Source organism: Camelus dromedarius, chromosome 31, assembly GCF_036321535.1.
Source record: "Camelus dromedarius isolate mCamDro1 chromosome 31, mCamDro1.pat, whole genome shotgun sequence".
In the NCBI taxonomy this organism is placed as follows: domain Eukaryota; kingdom Metazoa; phylum Chordata; class Mammalia; order Artiodactyla; family Camelidae; genus Camelus; species Camelus dromedarius.
Genome location: NC_087466.1, coordinates 8,428,830 through 8,443,183, shown reverse-complemented (window position 1 = coordinate 8,443,183; position 14,354 = coordinate 8,428,830). Strand labels below are relative to the sequence as shown.

Here is a 14,354-nt window from a genome sequence, read left to right as displayed (position 1 = left end):
CCGGGATCGAACAGCTGGGCAGCGGGTTTACTACTGCCTGGGAGTCCCCGAGATTCCTGGAAGGGGCCACTGGATGTTTCTGAGGCAAGACTTTCGAACCCAAGGGAAGTGTGGAGAAACTGCTCCCTTAGTCACGAGGTAAGTCTGGCCAATCAGCCGACATCCGCAGCTGACTTGGCGTTGTAGCTCTCTTCCCTGCCAGGTCCACATATTTCAGGGGGAGAAAAATGATGTGCTCTAGCAATATGAACAAATCTGGGGTCTTAGTATGTATATATTGTTAGAGAATTCCAAGCTCTGTTCTGACTCTGATCTCTTTCTGCTCGCTGAGGAACAGAGAAGATTCTTATAATTTGGGTTAGAAGAGAAATCCCATAAAATAGGAGTTTGGGGTCAGCAGATACAAACTACTATATAAAAAATAGATGAACAACAAGGACCTACTCTATAGTACAGGGAACTACATTCAGTATCTTGTAATAAACTATAAAGAAAAAGAATATATATATGTGTGCGCATAACTGAATCACTATGCTGTACACCAGAAACTAACACAACATTGTACATCAACTATACTTCCATTAAAATAAAATAAAATAAAATAAAAATTAAATAGAAATCCCAGCAAAGCTGGGGCAGGAAGTTTTTCTGGTCCTTTACAGAGAATGTAACATTGGAACGCGGCCAGAGAAACTAGGACCACTTCTTAAAGAAGCAAATATTCTCACCTTGTAAAGTGCGTTTGTGCCCCAAATACATTTTTTTTCTTAATTGGAATTTTCACTGCTTCGATCTTAAAAAAAAAAAAAAATCATTGCTTGTCTTCAAAGTTTGCTGAAAGTAATCTGTTTGCTTACCATATACTTTTTAACTATTTAAGAAGATTGAAATTAATTTTGTTTTGTGGTTTCTACTCTCCAGCCAACAAGTAGGTTCAGAATTGGTGAGGGAAAAGAACTTGAAATAGGACAGCTTCCTGGGAGCATTTATTTGGGCCCTTTTCTTCCTTTGTTACTTTTTAGCTTATGATGTTCCAAACATGCCTGATTTCTTCCTCCTGATACCACATACCTCCGTTTCTGAGGTATTCAGTTCAGAATCCAGTTATTACTGCAGTTTTCTTTGTTGACTGATAAATATGCTGTATGCTGTTGTTCTTACTTTTTGAAAATAAGTCTATTGAGGCAGGAAATGCACACAATAAAATGTACCCATTTTTAAGTACAGAGTTTGAGTTTTGACCAAAGTGTACACCCAGGTGTACCAACAACCACAGTCCATACATGGACCCTTTCCATCACTTTATTTTATCCTTTTTAATGGCTGAGTAGTATGCCAACGCACGTGCGCGCGCGCGCACACACACACACACACACACACACACACACACACACACTTTCTTTATCCAGTCAGCTGTCAGTGGACATTTGGGTTGTTCACATGTCTTGGCTATTGTAAATAGTGCTGCTGTGAACATCGGAGTGCATGCGTCTTTTCAAATTATATTTTCCTCCGGATATACGCCCAGGAGTGGGAATGTGCATTAGTGTGGCCACCGTGGAGAACAGTATGGAGGCTCCTTAAAAAACTAAAAATAAACTTCCCATACGATCCCTCACTTTAAAAACGATGCTCTTGCCCCCTTTGTAAACAGCTCATCCCAGCCCCAGGCTACCGCTGCCCTGCTTTCAATCAGACAGATTACCCTGGATGTTTCTACGACTTCCTATCAGTAGAATCCGATCCGTTGCACCCCTTTGTGTCCAGCTCACTTGCCTCAGAACCGTGTCCTCCTCGCGGTTCATCTGTCGTGCGGCTTGTGTGGGGGTTTTGTTTCCTTGATGGCCAAATAGTAATCCGTTGTTTGGACTTGACACGATTTATGGACATCAGGGGTGCTTCCAGTCTGGGGCAATAATGAGTCAAGTTGCTATGGACATTTTTAGTCAAGTCTTGTTGTGGACGTCCATTTCTCTGTCATTAGTGCGTTGGAGAGGAACTGTTGCATCTCCCGTGATAGGTCCACACGTGATGATTGTTATGTCTTCCTGGTCCACCGCCTTATCAAGATGAGAAGTCCTTTATCCTGGTGATGACTGATGGTTCCCACGTCTACTTCAACTCATGTTGATTTCATCACTCTAGCTTTCTTGATATTAGTGGTTTGCATGGTATGTCTGTTCTCTAGTAATCTCTGCCTTTTAATTAGGCCATTTACAGTTAAATACTTATAGTATAGTTGGATTTAAATCTCACATCCTGTTTTTTATTTCTTTGTTGATTTTTTTCTCATCCTGTCTTTCTTTGGATTGAGTAGTTTCTAGTATGTTGTGTTGTTGTCACCACTGGCTTATTAGCTACACAGCTCCTCATTTCATTGATTTTTCTGCTTCCCTGAGCTCCTGGTGGCCTCACCTTAGTGGGACCATCATGGTCTGCCTGGGTCCCCCTCTCAGCACCAGATTTCAATCCCTTTGTTGATTTCCCTTCTTTCAGGGACTATTGCTTTACTATGTCTGAAAACATTATTTCATAAATTTGTCCAGTTTTCTGGTTGTTACAGTGGTAGGTTAATTCCAGCTCTGGTTACTACTATATTATGTCCTGCACTGTAGTTTTATTTTTGGAATTAAGTGTTTGGTTCCTTGCAGGAAAATGGGTTAAATATATGTAATTGGGACCATTGTAAAACTCTCGGCACAAAGCACCATTGTTATAACTTCACACAGTGATGCACAGACGCTGGTGATGAGTCAGCACACGTGAACCTCAGATGCACAAGACAGTGTCGGTACTGTAGGGGTGACACCAGCCTGTTCTCAAGCCCTTCAGTGCTCGGGTTACACATGCTGATCTCATTTAGTCTTCAAAATGAGCCCATGCCGAGGTCAGTGTGAGCCCCATTTTATAGGTGAGAGGACCACACTCAGAGGTGAAGCCACTTGCCCGGCGTCTTTAAACAGTGATGGCTGAGCTGGAATTGCCCTTACAGAGTTGGGGGTCTGCTGTTCTCCAGAACGCAGGCTCTTGCTCACTGTCCTGAGCTGATGATGTAGACAAACATCTTAGGGGACAGCAGTAGAGCTCAGGTTAACAAGCGCTGGAGCTTCTGTGCTCGCGGTGGTTAGCGGCTTCCTGGAATAGCTACCTGTTGCCGGGGCGAAGCAGTCCTATTCATTTCCCACAAGAAGTGGTTCCGTAAAAGCCCTCGGCCTCTCCCCATCCTCTCTTCCTCCTTTCCCTCCCACTTTTCTTCCTTTACCCCCTTTTTTTCTTTATCTCTTTTTCCCCCCACATCTCCACCCATCAAAACAGCAGTAAGGGCAACAGCGAAAAAGGGTGAAATCAAAACCGACCCCAGTTTAATTCGTGAAACCGAAGAATGTGAAGCTTCAGTGAAATATGTGATTTTCCGGATCCCAGTCCCTTTGTTTTTATTGATCAGGAAACTAAGGAACATTAGCACAAGGAGTTGATGAAAACCATAAAGCTTGTTAGCATACAAGAGGAGCCAGAGTCCAGGGCGTGCTAACCATGGGTGAGGTCCGGGGACCCGCTGACATCAGGGTCGTGAATGTGAGTCTGGTCTAAGTGGGAAAAGAAGGCAGGTGATGAGAAAGAGACTGCCTAGGCGGTTGCTGAAATTAGTTATTTCGGGAATGTTTCTTGGAGGAAGTGGTTTGAGGAAGCGGTTGGTTTTGAGATCAGCTGGAAGAGCATTCTCGGCAGAGGGAGCAGCGTGGCCATCAGCGGGGGCGCAGCGTGCTCCAGAAACAGCCAGAGGCCGAGGTGGGTAGGGAGGTGGGCCGGGGACAGGGCTTTACTGTGCATGTAATGGGAAGCTCTGATTGTTTTCGACCACAGTCTGATTTGTTTTAAGGTCATTCCAGCCTCTTTACGGCGAGTGATTTATCTGAGTCAAAAGTGGGAGAGCAGGAGCAGGAAGATGAACTGGAAGCTGCCGCCGCCATCCAGGAAGTCGACAGTAGCGTTTTAGGTCAGACGAGGGCAGTGGGGATGCAAAGAGGGGGTGCAGCAGTGGAGTCTATCCTAGAACCTGCCAGGTTGGCTAGTGAATGTGGGGGACGGGAGAAAAGAAGGCTGAAGGAGAACTTAAAGGCCATTTTGGGGGCAATAGTATAGCATTGTTTCTATAATTTAGGGGAGCCAATACATCCTATAAAATGTATTTCCTTAAATATTCAAAACCAGGAAAGGAAAGGAACTAGTCAACGTACGGGAAGTGAAGAGACAGAGTGGCCAGCGGATGTGATGGAGTTGGGCATCTTCTGTTTAATTCCCAGCCCTGCAAGGCTGTGTGAGGCTCTTGGCCTTTGGCTCGTGTGTCCCCGCCTGTCCCGTCTGCTCCCCCAGGTCGCCGGGCACCCGATCCGTTGCTTTGCCTCTGGCCTTAGTGAGCTGGCTTGTTAGTCTTGTGGCTCGTCTGTGTAGAGACCACATCTGGTGTCACTTGTCACCCCGGCCCCCGCTGGGACCAATCCAGGACCTTCCTAATCACCTCCTCCCTTCACCGGAAAACCCCGAACTCAGAAACCAAAATACACACACCCCTTTCCCTCCTTCCTATTGATGTTAATGATGCTGCCGTCCTCCGTGCCACCCAGGGCCCCAAACCCTCCTTGTCACACATGCCCTGTCGCCCCCCCCCCACCATCTGCTGTATGCCTGCGATCACACCGCAGTCTGGACCCTGGGTCCTACGATGTGGATTACACGCTTACTCACATTTTTTAGGACTGGCTCTCCGATTCTGACTTTAATTCTCCTGTCCCTCTTCTCTCTGCGACGAGGGAATCTGAAAACATCACGTCAGATTCGTGCTCTAAACCTGTCCCAGGCCTCCACTGCATGATGAAGTCCGCTCGTGATTGCCGTTCAAGTCACCCAAATGGGCCTCAGTCTTTTCTTTCTTCCTTTGTCTTTTTCTTCCAGCACGTACACCTGCGTCCACGCTGCCTCCCTCTGGGGGTCCCCCCTTCTGGCCTGTGCTCTTCTCAAAGATCCAGCCATTCAAGGATTAGCTTAACCACGAACTGTCTGTTCTCTGATGTTCCTGCTCCACTTACGTGCCCTTTATTTGGCACTTCCTGTGGCATATGTGGTATTTCCAGGTGCCCCTTCCATGCTGTTTCTCTAACTGGAGTCTAAATTCCTTGAGACCGAAGATAACCTCTGATTCTGTTGCCTCCTTTGTGACTCTGAAGTGTATGGTTCAGTATTTTACACATCAGAGGAACTGACTTTTCTTTTTTTTTTTTCTTTTGATTGTCTTTTTGTTTTATCATGAAGTCCTTTCCACTGCCAGTACTATGAAACTCTTATCTGTATGTCATTTTGTGTATAGAGTAAGAGTCTATCTGTAGACTGTGTGAATATTTTCTCAGTGTGATGACAGCATTCCAGGGGTGAAGTAATGGTCCACCGATTATACACACGGGGTCCCGTCTATCAACTTTGCTGTGGCCCTCGCGGGCGTCTGTGCACTGCTGGGACTGGTGTTAGCCCAAGCATCCACAGAAATAGGGGCTCAGCTGGGCGGCTGTGTTGAGTAGACGGTCATGGAAGAGCAGCTGGATAATTGTCCCCGCCATGCACACAGAATAGGAGGAGCCTTCACTGATAAAGCCAGCCCCCTCTTCCCACGGCCACATCCCCACTCCTCGGAGAACGTATAAAGCTCCAAGAGTACGAAATAACAAGAATTAAACTTAGCCATGTAACTTTAAAAAATACTTTAACGTTCGGAAACAGACTCACAGACATAGAGGACAAACTTACGGTTACTGGTGGGAGAAGAGGTTAGGAAGGGATAAATTGGGAGTTCGAGATTTGTAGATACTACTAAATATAAAAAAGATAAACAACGTTTCTTCTGTATAGCACAGGCAACTGTAGTCAATATCTGGTAGGAACCTATAATGAAAAAGAATATGAAAAGGAATATATGTATGTGTATGGATGACTGAAACATTATGCTTTATACCAGAAATTGACATGACATAAACTGACTATACTTCAGTTAAAAAAAAGAAGAAAAGAAAACTCTTACCTTTGCATTCAAGAAAAAAAATGGTTGTCATTTAATTAACAAATTATTAGAGTCAGCTGGCTATAAGTTAAAATGAATTTGGACTTAATAATCACAGAAACCACCTTGGTCTGGTAAGAAGTCATCTCATATTCATTAAATTTCACGTTCCGCTATGAAAAGCAGCTGCATCCAGGAGTCCCTGAGGGGCTGCAGCAGTGGGCTCCGGGCCTTCCTGCCTCAGAGGGTGGGCAGTGGCGGCGTCACCACCTGGTGTTCCGCTCTCCAAGGTCTGCCTGTTTGAGCCTCGGAGGCTTTTGCTAACATCTTGACATCCTGATAGAGATGTTCACGGGGGAGGCAGTGTGCAGCACCGTTAGTACAGAGGGGTCGATGCTTAGTACCTGTTGCAGTTTGGCTGCGGGATTGGGATGCGGACAAAAGGGTCATCTGGGGACAGACGTGGTGGCAGGTGAGGCCGAGGAAGGACTCAGGATTCAGCTTTGCCCAGGGCTTGTTGTAGAAAGAGTCCCAGCTCGGAAGTCCTCAGACCAGGCTCTGAGAGCTGAGTTTTAAGTGTTTCTATGAAACACTCGCCCACTTAAATGCAAAGCAATTCCCCAGCAGGCTTGCTGGCATCCGAAGCTTTCAGCGCACACTCAGCGTTGTGTAACTGGTTAACCCTGAGCACCAGTGTTCTTTCAAACGCATCCCTTAGCCTGCTAGATGGAGCCCAGCCCTGCCAGCGCGTTCAGCCTCTGCATCCCTTCCACCTCCTCCCCGTAGGAACTTGCTCTGTCCAGGTTCAAAGTCTCATTCCCTCCTTATCTCCACGGAAATGTCCTGCATGAATCTCTCCACGCCCAGCCTGTACTCCACTTCTTCCTAAAACCATCAGTGACTCCAGCACGAGCCGTGACGATCTTCCCTTAGTAACTTTATCAAATATTAATTGAGCTGATTAAGTCCAAACCGTCGTGCTGGGGATTAGAGAGAAAAACACATAAGAGCCGGCTATTTCCTGCTTAGAGTGCACGAGTCAACAGCTATTTCATGACGTTGGAAGAGGTGCATCCTTTCTTAACACAATGCCGCTGTCTGTTCCAAAGGCCAGCGTCCTGTTTAATGGGAGATGCTAGAGGTGTTGTCTTTGAACGCCAGGGACATGACAAGGAACCAGAGATGGATGTGTCGATCACCCATCTGGGGCCAGGTACCTGAGAGATGGAGTGCCAGCAGGATTCCTTGAGCAGTGGAGCATTTGGCACTTAACTAATGCAATGCAATTAAGTATTTTATGTATGTCTGTCAGTACCTCCTATCAGATTACAGTTGCTCAGAGAACTGCTTCATTTTACACTTATAGTATCATGACACAAATACGTATTGGTTGTTTCTTTTTTGTTTTAAATAAACCCTTTTTAGAAGGTATGTATAGCGACATGCTCAAATCCTAAGTGCATAACCTCATGAGTTATCACAAAGTGAACACATACGTGTAATTGATTGTCTCATTCTGTTTTTCCCTTGTTAAAATTATGGTTACCCTCAGGGTGTTTCACACCCTCCCTACCCCCACCCCCCGATTTTGTTCTGGTCATGTTTATTCTGTGATGTATGCTTGTACCCTAATTTCCATACTGCCAGTTTCAATCACCGTTCTTTGAGATATCTTTGGGAAATATAGATCAGGTGGATTGTTGGAATAATATTTCTATCCTAAGTTATTTTAAATTTTACCTTATTTTAATTGTCAGTTTATTTATTTAACTATTAGATGTGCAATTAACTGTAATAAATGAAAAAACTGACTACAGTCTGAACAGAGTATTGGCATGGTGGCCTAGCCAGAAATTTTTTTCTTTTCTATCATTTCATCATGTTTTAAGGCTGAAAGTAATCCAGCTATTTCAAGGGTTTAGACAGACTTTTCTTGCCACTATCCTTTCACATTCTCCTCCCAGTCCCAATTTCCTTTGTTCCCTTTTGAGTTAAGAGCCAGTTGCTTGGAACATTCTGTGAATTTTTCTTTGGCCACATTCAATACCATTTGTGCTTTTGTCTACTAGACTGTTAATATTCAGGGCTCCAATTCTCTTCTTTATCTAAACGAGTGATCTCATTAATTAATCTAAGAATATTTTATTGAACATGTATGTGCTGAATTTAAATTGGGGGTGGCACGGATAATTTGGATGTTTAGAAGACCTAACTATTTACAACATTCCTCAATTACATTTTGTTTATAATTTTCTCCTGTAAGGTTTTAAGTCAGGAAGTGAAGGTTCTAATTTGATAGAGTCAAATAAAAATATGTTTATGGTTTGTATGAAATAGGTAAATGTAATTAACTAAATATTCATTTTGATTTATATCTGTTCATTCCTGCTGGGAGTTGGAAGAAATGAAAGAGAGAATTATTCACTGGGAATTTAGGTTAGTAATATTCATCTAGGAGGGCATGGTACCCTATAGGAGTTTTTGGCTTTTATATCTGTATGCTTTTTTTCCCCTTTATGAATTTACTTTTCTGGTTACCATTTAAGATTTCCTTTATTTTCACTTGTAAAGAGTATTGTGTATCCTGGATGTATCAGAGTCATTGCTTCTGACCTCTGCATTACCCAGAACCTTTGTAATTATTTAGTTGAGTCCCATGCCTCTGTGTGTGAATGATTTTATCTTTCATACAAACTTGTGCTTTATTGAAAGCATCCTGTAGACATTGAGAACCATGTGAGTTATCAGGCATTAGCTCCCAGAAATTTTAGATCCGAGTTTGTGATCCACTTAAAGCCACTATTTGGGGACATCTGAGCTTTGTTCCTGGTTCAACTGTATGTACCCAATCTTATTTTTCTTTCTTCTTTAGTACCGGTCTTTTTTTTTTTTTTTTTTTGGCAGGGGTGGGCAGGCAGCAAGAGGAGTCAGGTTTATTGAGGTATAATTTAAGTAAAGTAAAACTCACCATCTAGAATGTACAATGCTATGAGTTTCGAAAAAATGCACAAAGTTGTGTAACTGCGACCAAAGTCAAGATACAGAATAGTTCATCAGCTTCCCAATGTCCTAGTGTCCTTATAGTCTCCCCACAGCCCAGCCCAGCCCAGCCCCCGGCAGCCACGGATCTGTGCTTGTGGTTTCTCCTTTCCCAGAATGACACCTAAGTGGACTCATGGATTATGGAGCCTTCGGGTCTGATTTCTGTCACTAGCACGGTGCATTGGAGAGTCACTTAGGGTGTGTGTATCAGTAGTTCATTCCTTTGTCTTGCTGAGTAGTGTCCCATTGTATGGATAAATCACAGATTATCCAGTCATCCATTGATGAACATTTGGGTTATACCCAGTTTTTCAATATTATATATAAAGCTACCATAAATATTTGTGTTCAGAATTTTGTGTGAGCGTAACATACATTTTCATTCCTCTTGGGTAAACACCTAAGTGTAGGATTGTTTGGTTGAATAGCAAATGGATATTTAACTTTAAGGAAACGTTTTGCAGAGAGGCTGTGCAGGTGGCCTTCCTACAGCAGCCTATGAATTCCAGTGACACCACATCCTCTCCTCACTAGCAATACCAGCAATGGTATTGTCTTTTTTTTGTTTTTCTTTTCTAAGAGGTATAGAGTGATACCTCGTGGTTTTAATTTGCATTTTCCTAACGAGTAATGATGTTGGACACCTTTTCATGGGCTTACTTGACATTTATTTATCATCTTCAGAGAAAGTATTCAACTCTTCTGCTCAACTTGTGAAAATAGTGAGTTGTTTACGTTCGCGTTATTGACTTTGAGAGTTCTTTATATACTTTGGACTCAAGCTCTCTATCAGATAGGTATTTTGCAAATATTTCCTCCAAATCTGTGGCTTGTCTTTGCTTTCCCTTTGCGAGTAATAAGCAATTTGTGGGAAATTGCTTTTGAGGCTATGTAAATATTCTGTTCCTCATCAAACCTTTTGTCCACTAGTTTTGGTACCTAATTCTGACTCCATCATTCCTTTTTGTAGTTTTTGGGTGGCATCTGGTGATAAGGAAGAGCTCTCCCTCCTTCCCCTTCCCTCCGCTGTGGAATCACAGCCCAGTTTCCCTTGGTAATCAGGATCCGTAGTCCCAGCCAGCACAGTAACTCCCTTCTCTGCCTGTGATCCAGAGGCACGAGGAGTCGAAAACATTGTATATGCTTTTCAGCAAATGAGACTTCTGGTTGCCGAAATTTGATATTGTCAGTCTTCTTAACTGCCATTCTAGTGGTTGTGAAGTGATATCTCAAAGATTTAATTTCTTTTTGCGTGATGACACACCCATGAACCGTGTTGTTGGCAATTCATCTCTCTTTCTTTCTGAAGAGTTCATATTCTTTGCCTGTTCTTTTATTGGGTTGTTTCCTTTTAAAAATTGAATTGTAAGAGTTTGGTTTTTTTTTTTTTAATGTATACATAAACTGGATATAGGCCCTTTTCCGATTTAAGTTTTGTAATATTTTATCTCAGTCTGTGGCTTTTCTTAATGTGTCTTTTAATGAGCGTTAAGTTCTAAATTTTGATAGTTTATCATTTCTTTCTGTATCCTGCCTAAGAAAACTTCTGCATATATATTTCCTGTAAAGATAGTCTACACGTTTTCCAGAAGCTTTATAATTTTAGCTTTTACATTTAGTTCTATGATCAGTTGTAATTATTTGAAAGTTGTGAGGTAAGGATTGTCTTCCTTATTCCTGCCTGCCTGCCTGCCTTCCTACCTTCCTTCCTTTTCCCCACTTGGATATAAGTGTTTCTAGCACCATTTGTTGAAAAAGACTTTCTTTTCCCAATAAATTGTTTTGGCATCTTTGTGGGAAGTAAGTTTACCACGTGTAAGTGTGAGTGTATTTCTGCATCCTCTATTCTGTTCCATTGATTCATTATGCCAGTAGCACACTGTGTTGATTACCACGTCTGTATGCTGAGTCTTGAAATTAAGCAATGTAAGTCCTTGAACTTTTTGCTTCTTTCTCAAGATGTTTTGGGGATTCTAGAGTTGTTGTTGTTATTGTTGTTGTTTTGCATTTCCATATACATTTTATAATCAGCTTGTCAGTTTCTTTAAAAAACCTATGGGGATTATGACTGGGATTGCATTGACCTATAGATCAATTTGGAGAGGATTAACATTTAAGCAATACTGAGTCTTCCAATCCATGAACTGACTATATCTTTCTACTTATTTAGATCTTCTTTAATATCTCTCAGTAGTATTTTGTGGTTTTCCACACAGTAGCCTTGCAGATCTCTTATTTATTTATTCCTAAGTATTGATTGTTTTGTGATGTTATTGCAAATGGACTTGTTTCAAAATCATTTCAGAATTGTGTGATGTGAGCGTATCTGTCATTGATTCTTATCTAGTGACCTTGTATTTTAGGGCTTTGCTAAATTCTTACATATGTTAGTAGTTACTTTGTAGATAGGATTTGCCATATAGTTAACCAGGTTGTTTATGAATAGGATTAGTTTTAATTCTTCCTTTCCAATTTGAATAACTTTTATTTCCTTTTCTTTTCTTATAGCACTGGCTAAGACCTCTAATACACTAATGAATAGAAGGTGTGAGATTAGGCATTCTGGTCTTTTCTAATCTAAAGTGCTTTGTATTTTGTTCATCCCACAGCTCAGAGAGGTCTTATTGACATTCTATTTTAACATTGAGCTCAGCATCACGTTTAATTCCTTTACACCATTTACCATAAATTACAATTGTTTCATTTGTTTACTACTTTATTGTCTACTTCTTACACCAGCCCGTAAGCCTTTTATGGGAAAAACTCTGTCTTCACCATTGCATCCCCAACGTATAGCACAGTGGCTCTTAGAAGACACTCAGTAAGTGCTTTGTCAAATCAGCAAATATTGGTAGGAGCTTTTAGCAGTTACGCAGTCTGTCCTCCTTCCCAGTGTTTGAATCGCCTTCATAAAACCTAGGACAGTATTATTTCTTACAAGTTATTTTCATATTTCTCTTTCCCTCTTTTTAATTTTTTAGGAGGTTAAGTATCAGTTTCTTACAGAAATCACTAATATTTAATGCTTTCAAAACTTCTTAATTGGTATTTTATAAAAAATAACATAAAATGTATATTTATATGTTATAAAGAGTTCTCATTGATATTTTATAAAAGGCAATACAGTTCTTCTTACTAATTTTTGCAAAATATTTTGGTGGCATATTGGGATAGTTGGCCTTTCCTGGGTGTTATATGCATTTGAAAGTTAATCAGTATTCAGGCAGTTTGAAGTGGTTCACATACAGAAACACGGTAAACACATTCCACAGCTATCTAGTTAAGCAGGTGTTGGGTCACTATTTTTTATTCTTTGAAATCTGGAGAAATTGCCCCTATGAAGTAAACTTGTGAGGCAAATTATTTCCTTATTTTTGCCCTTTAGCTTTTGTTCTAATCTGAGTAATGCTTCATTTGTTTTTTTATGTAATTTAAGCCCAGCGAAGGTAAATTGCTTTCAGCCTGGAACACAATGATCTAGGATTTATCCAAAAGGCAAAATATCTTTCTTCTTGCTGCTGCATTTTAACAGCTCCTGTGATAGAAAATAATGCTTCAGTTTATATAGAGACATGAGGAAAATCCTGTGTTTTTTTTTTCCCTCTCGATATGATGTTAAAATAATTATTTGGCTTATCTTACACACTGATGATGGAAATTGCATTAAAGAAGTAGGTAAAAACATATTAAGCTGGATGTTTATTCATTCAGCTCCCTTTCTCCATCCTCCTCCTTCTTTCTTTCCCCTCCCCTCCAGTTTACAAATGGACATTTCAACAGCCTTCCCTCGGCAAAGGATAGAGTACTTTGACAGACATTCAGGAAGGATTAAGAGGACCTGGACAACCGTATCAATTAACTTGGCTTAATTGCCTTTTTACTGTGTTTAATGAAACGCTCCATCCTATGTATTTTTTTCCCAAGTACCCCTGAGACATTCACCTAGATGGACCAAATGTGGGGCCAAAACCAAGTTTCAGTAAATTTAAAAGCATTGGAATCCTCCTGAATATGTTCTCTGACCACAACAGAATTCAGTAGAAGTCAGTATCTAACAAATCTCTGGAAAAAAAAAAACTGGAAATGAAACTACACGTTTCTGAAAGACTCACCAGGCACAGAAGAAATGACAAGAGAAATTCAAAATTACTTTGAAATGAATGAGAACAAAAAGGCAACCTTACTTTTACTTAAAATAAAAAGAGTAATATGCAAATAGGTGGGGATTCACATCTTCACTTCTTCCTTGTCTGCATCTTGAACTCCCTTCTTCTTCCTACATCGGCCTCACGGCAGTTCCTTGATGAGCATGGCCGTGCTCCTGCTGGAGGTCTGCAGCCAACCCTTGTTAGTGTGGCCTCACCTATGTAACCACGTGACCCAAGTTCTTTTCTTCTAGTTCTAGTGAACAAACATTGACCATTTTCAAAGGTCATGTTCCTGGAACCATGGCAGGGAATTTATGGAGCAGTAACAACCTCAAGTTACATGATTCTTCTGTTAACTCGAATTACAATCTTGTCAAAGCCTCTTCCATGATCTCCGTCCTACCTGGGGAGGGCTGGTCTACCTTCTCTTAAGAGTGTAGCCTTTTGTGGGGAGGGTCTTCAATTTCTTTTTCCCTGTGACTTTGGTTTCTTCTTACAGTCCTTGAACTGTTTTGACCTTTTAATTGTTTTTGACTTTTAATAATCTTCCAGTACCTCTGCTCTTAGTCTGGTATCAGCTTGTCCTGTTCAATGTCACTCATTCATGGAGGCTTGACTAGGTGTGAGACATTAAGCTGGGCCCTGGGTTTGGTACTGGGTTGGGAGACTTGTAAATCAGATCATTAGCTAGGGTGTGCTAGGTACTTCGGCAGAGGCCTGGTGGAAGGGCCACGCAGACAAACATTCCTTCAACAAATATTTATTGGCCTCCCACCGCGTACCTCGCACTGTGCAGTGGGGGTGGTACCCCAGGCATGAGATACTGGTTGCTTAAAGATGGAGCCTGGAGTTGTGAAGGAGAAAAGAGTGATCTGGGAATGGGTGATCTGCTCTGGCATGAGGTGTTTGGTGGAGACTTGGGGGGGGGGACCTTCAGGTAATAAGTGGTGGGAGAAAAAGCTGGAAAGGTTAGGAAAGTCCTGTTTTTTTTTTGTTTTTGTTTCTTGTTTTTTTAAAGGAGTTTAGTTCCGTTTCTATGGGCACAGTATTTATTAGCTCCATGGTGACTCTTACCAGTCCTTCTGTACTACCTGTAGCTCTGATTTCTTTGGTTA

At 41.7% G+C, this 14,354-nt stretch overlaps 1 protein-coding gene across 2 annotated transcripts in view; it reads left to right on the top strand.

Annotated features, from left to right (window-relative positions):
• The window catches only part of GRK3 (G protein-coupled receptor kinase 3), a 116,920-nt gene that overhangs the window by 33,423 nt on the left and 69,143 nt on the right, over positions 1-14,354 (top strand). The gene's annotated exons all lie outside the window — the stretch shown is intronic.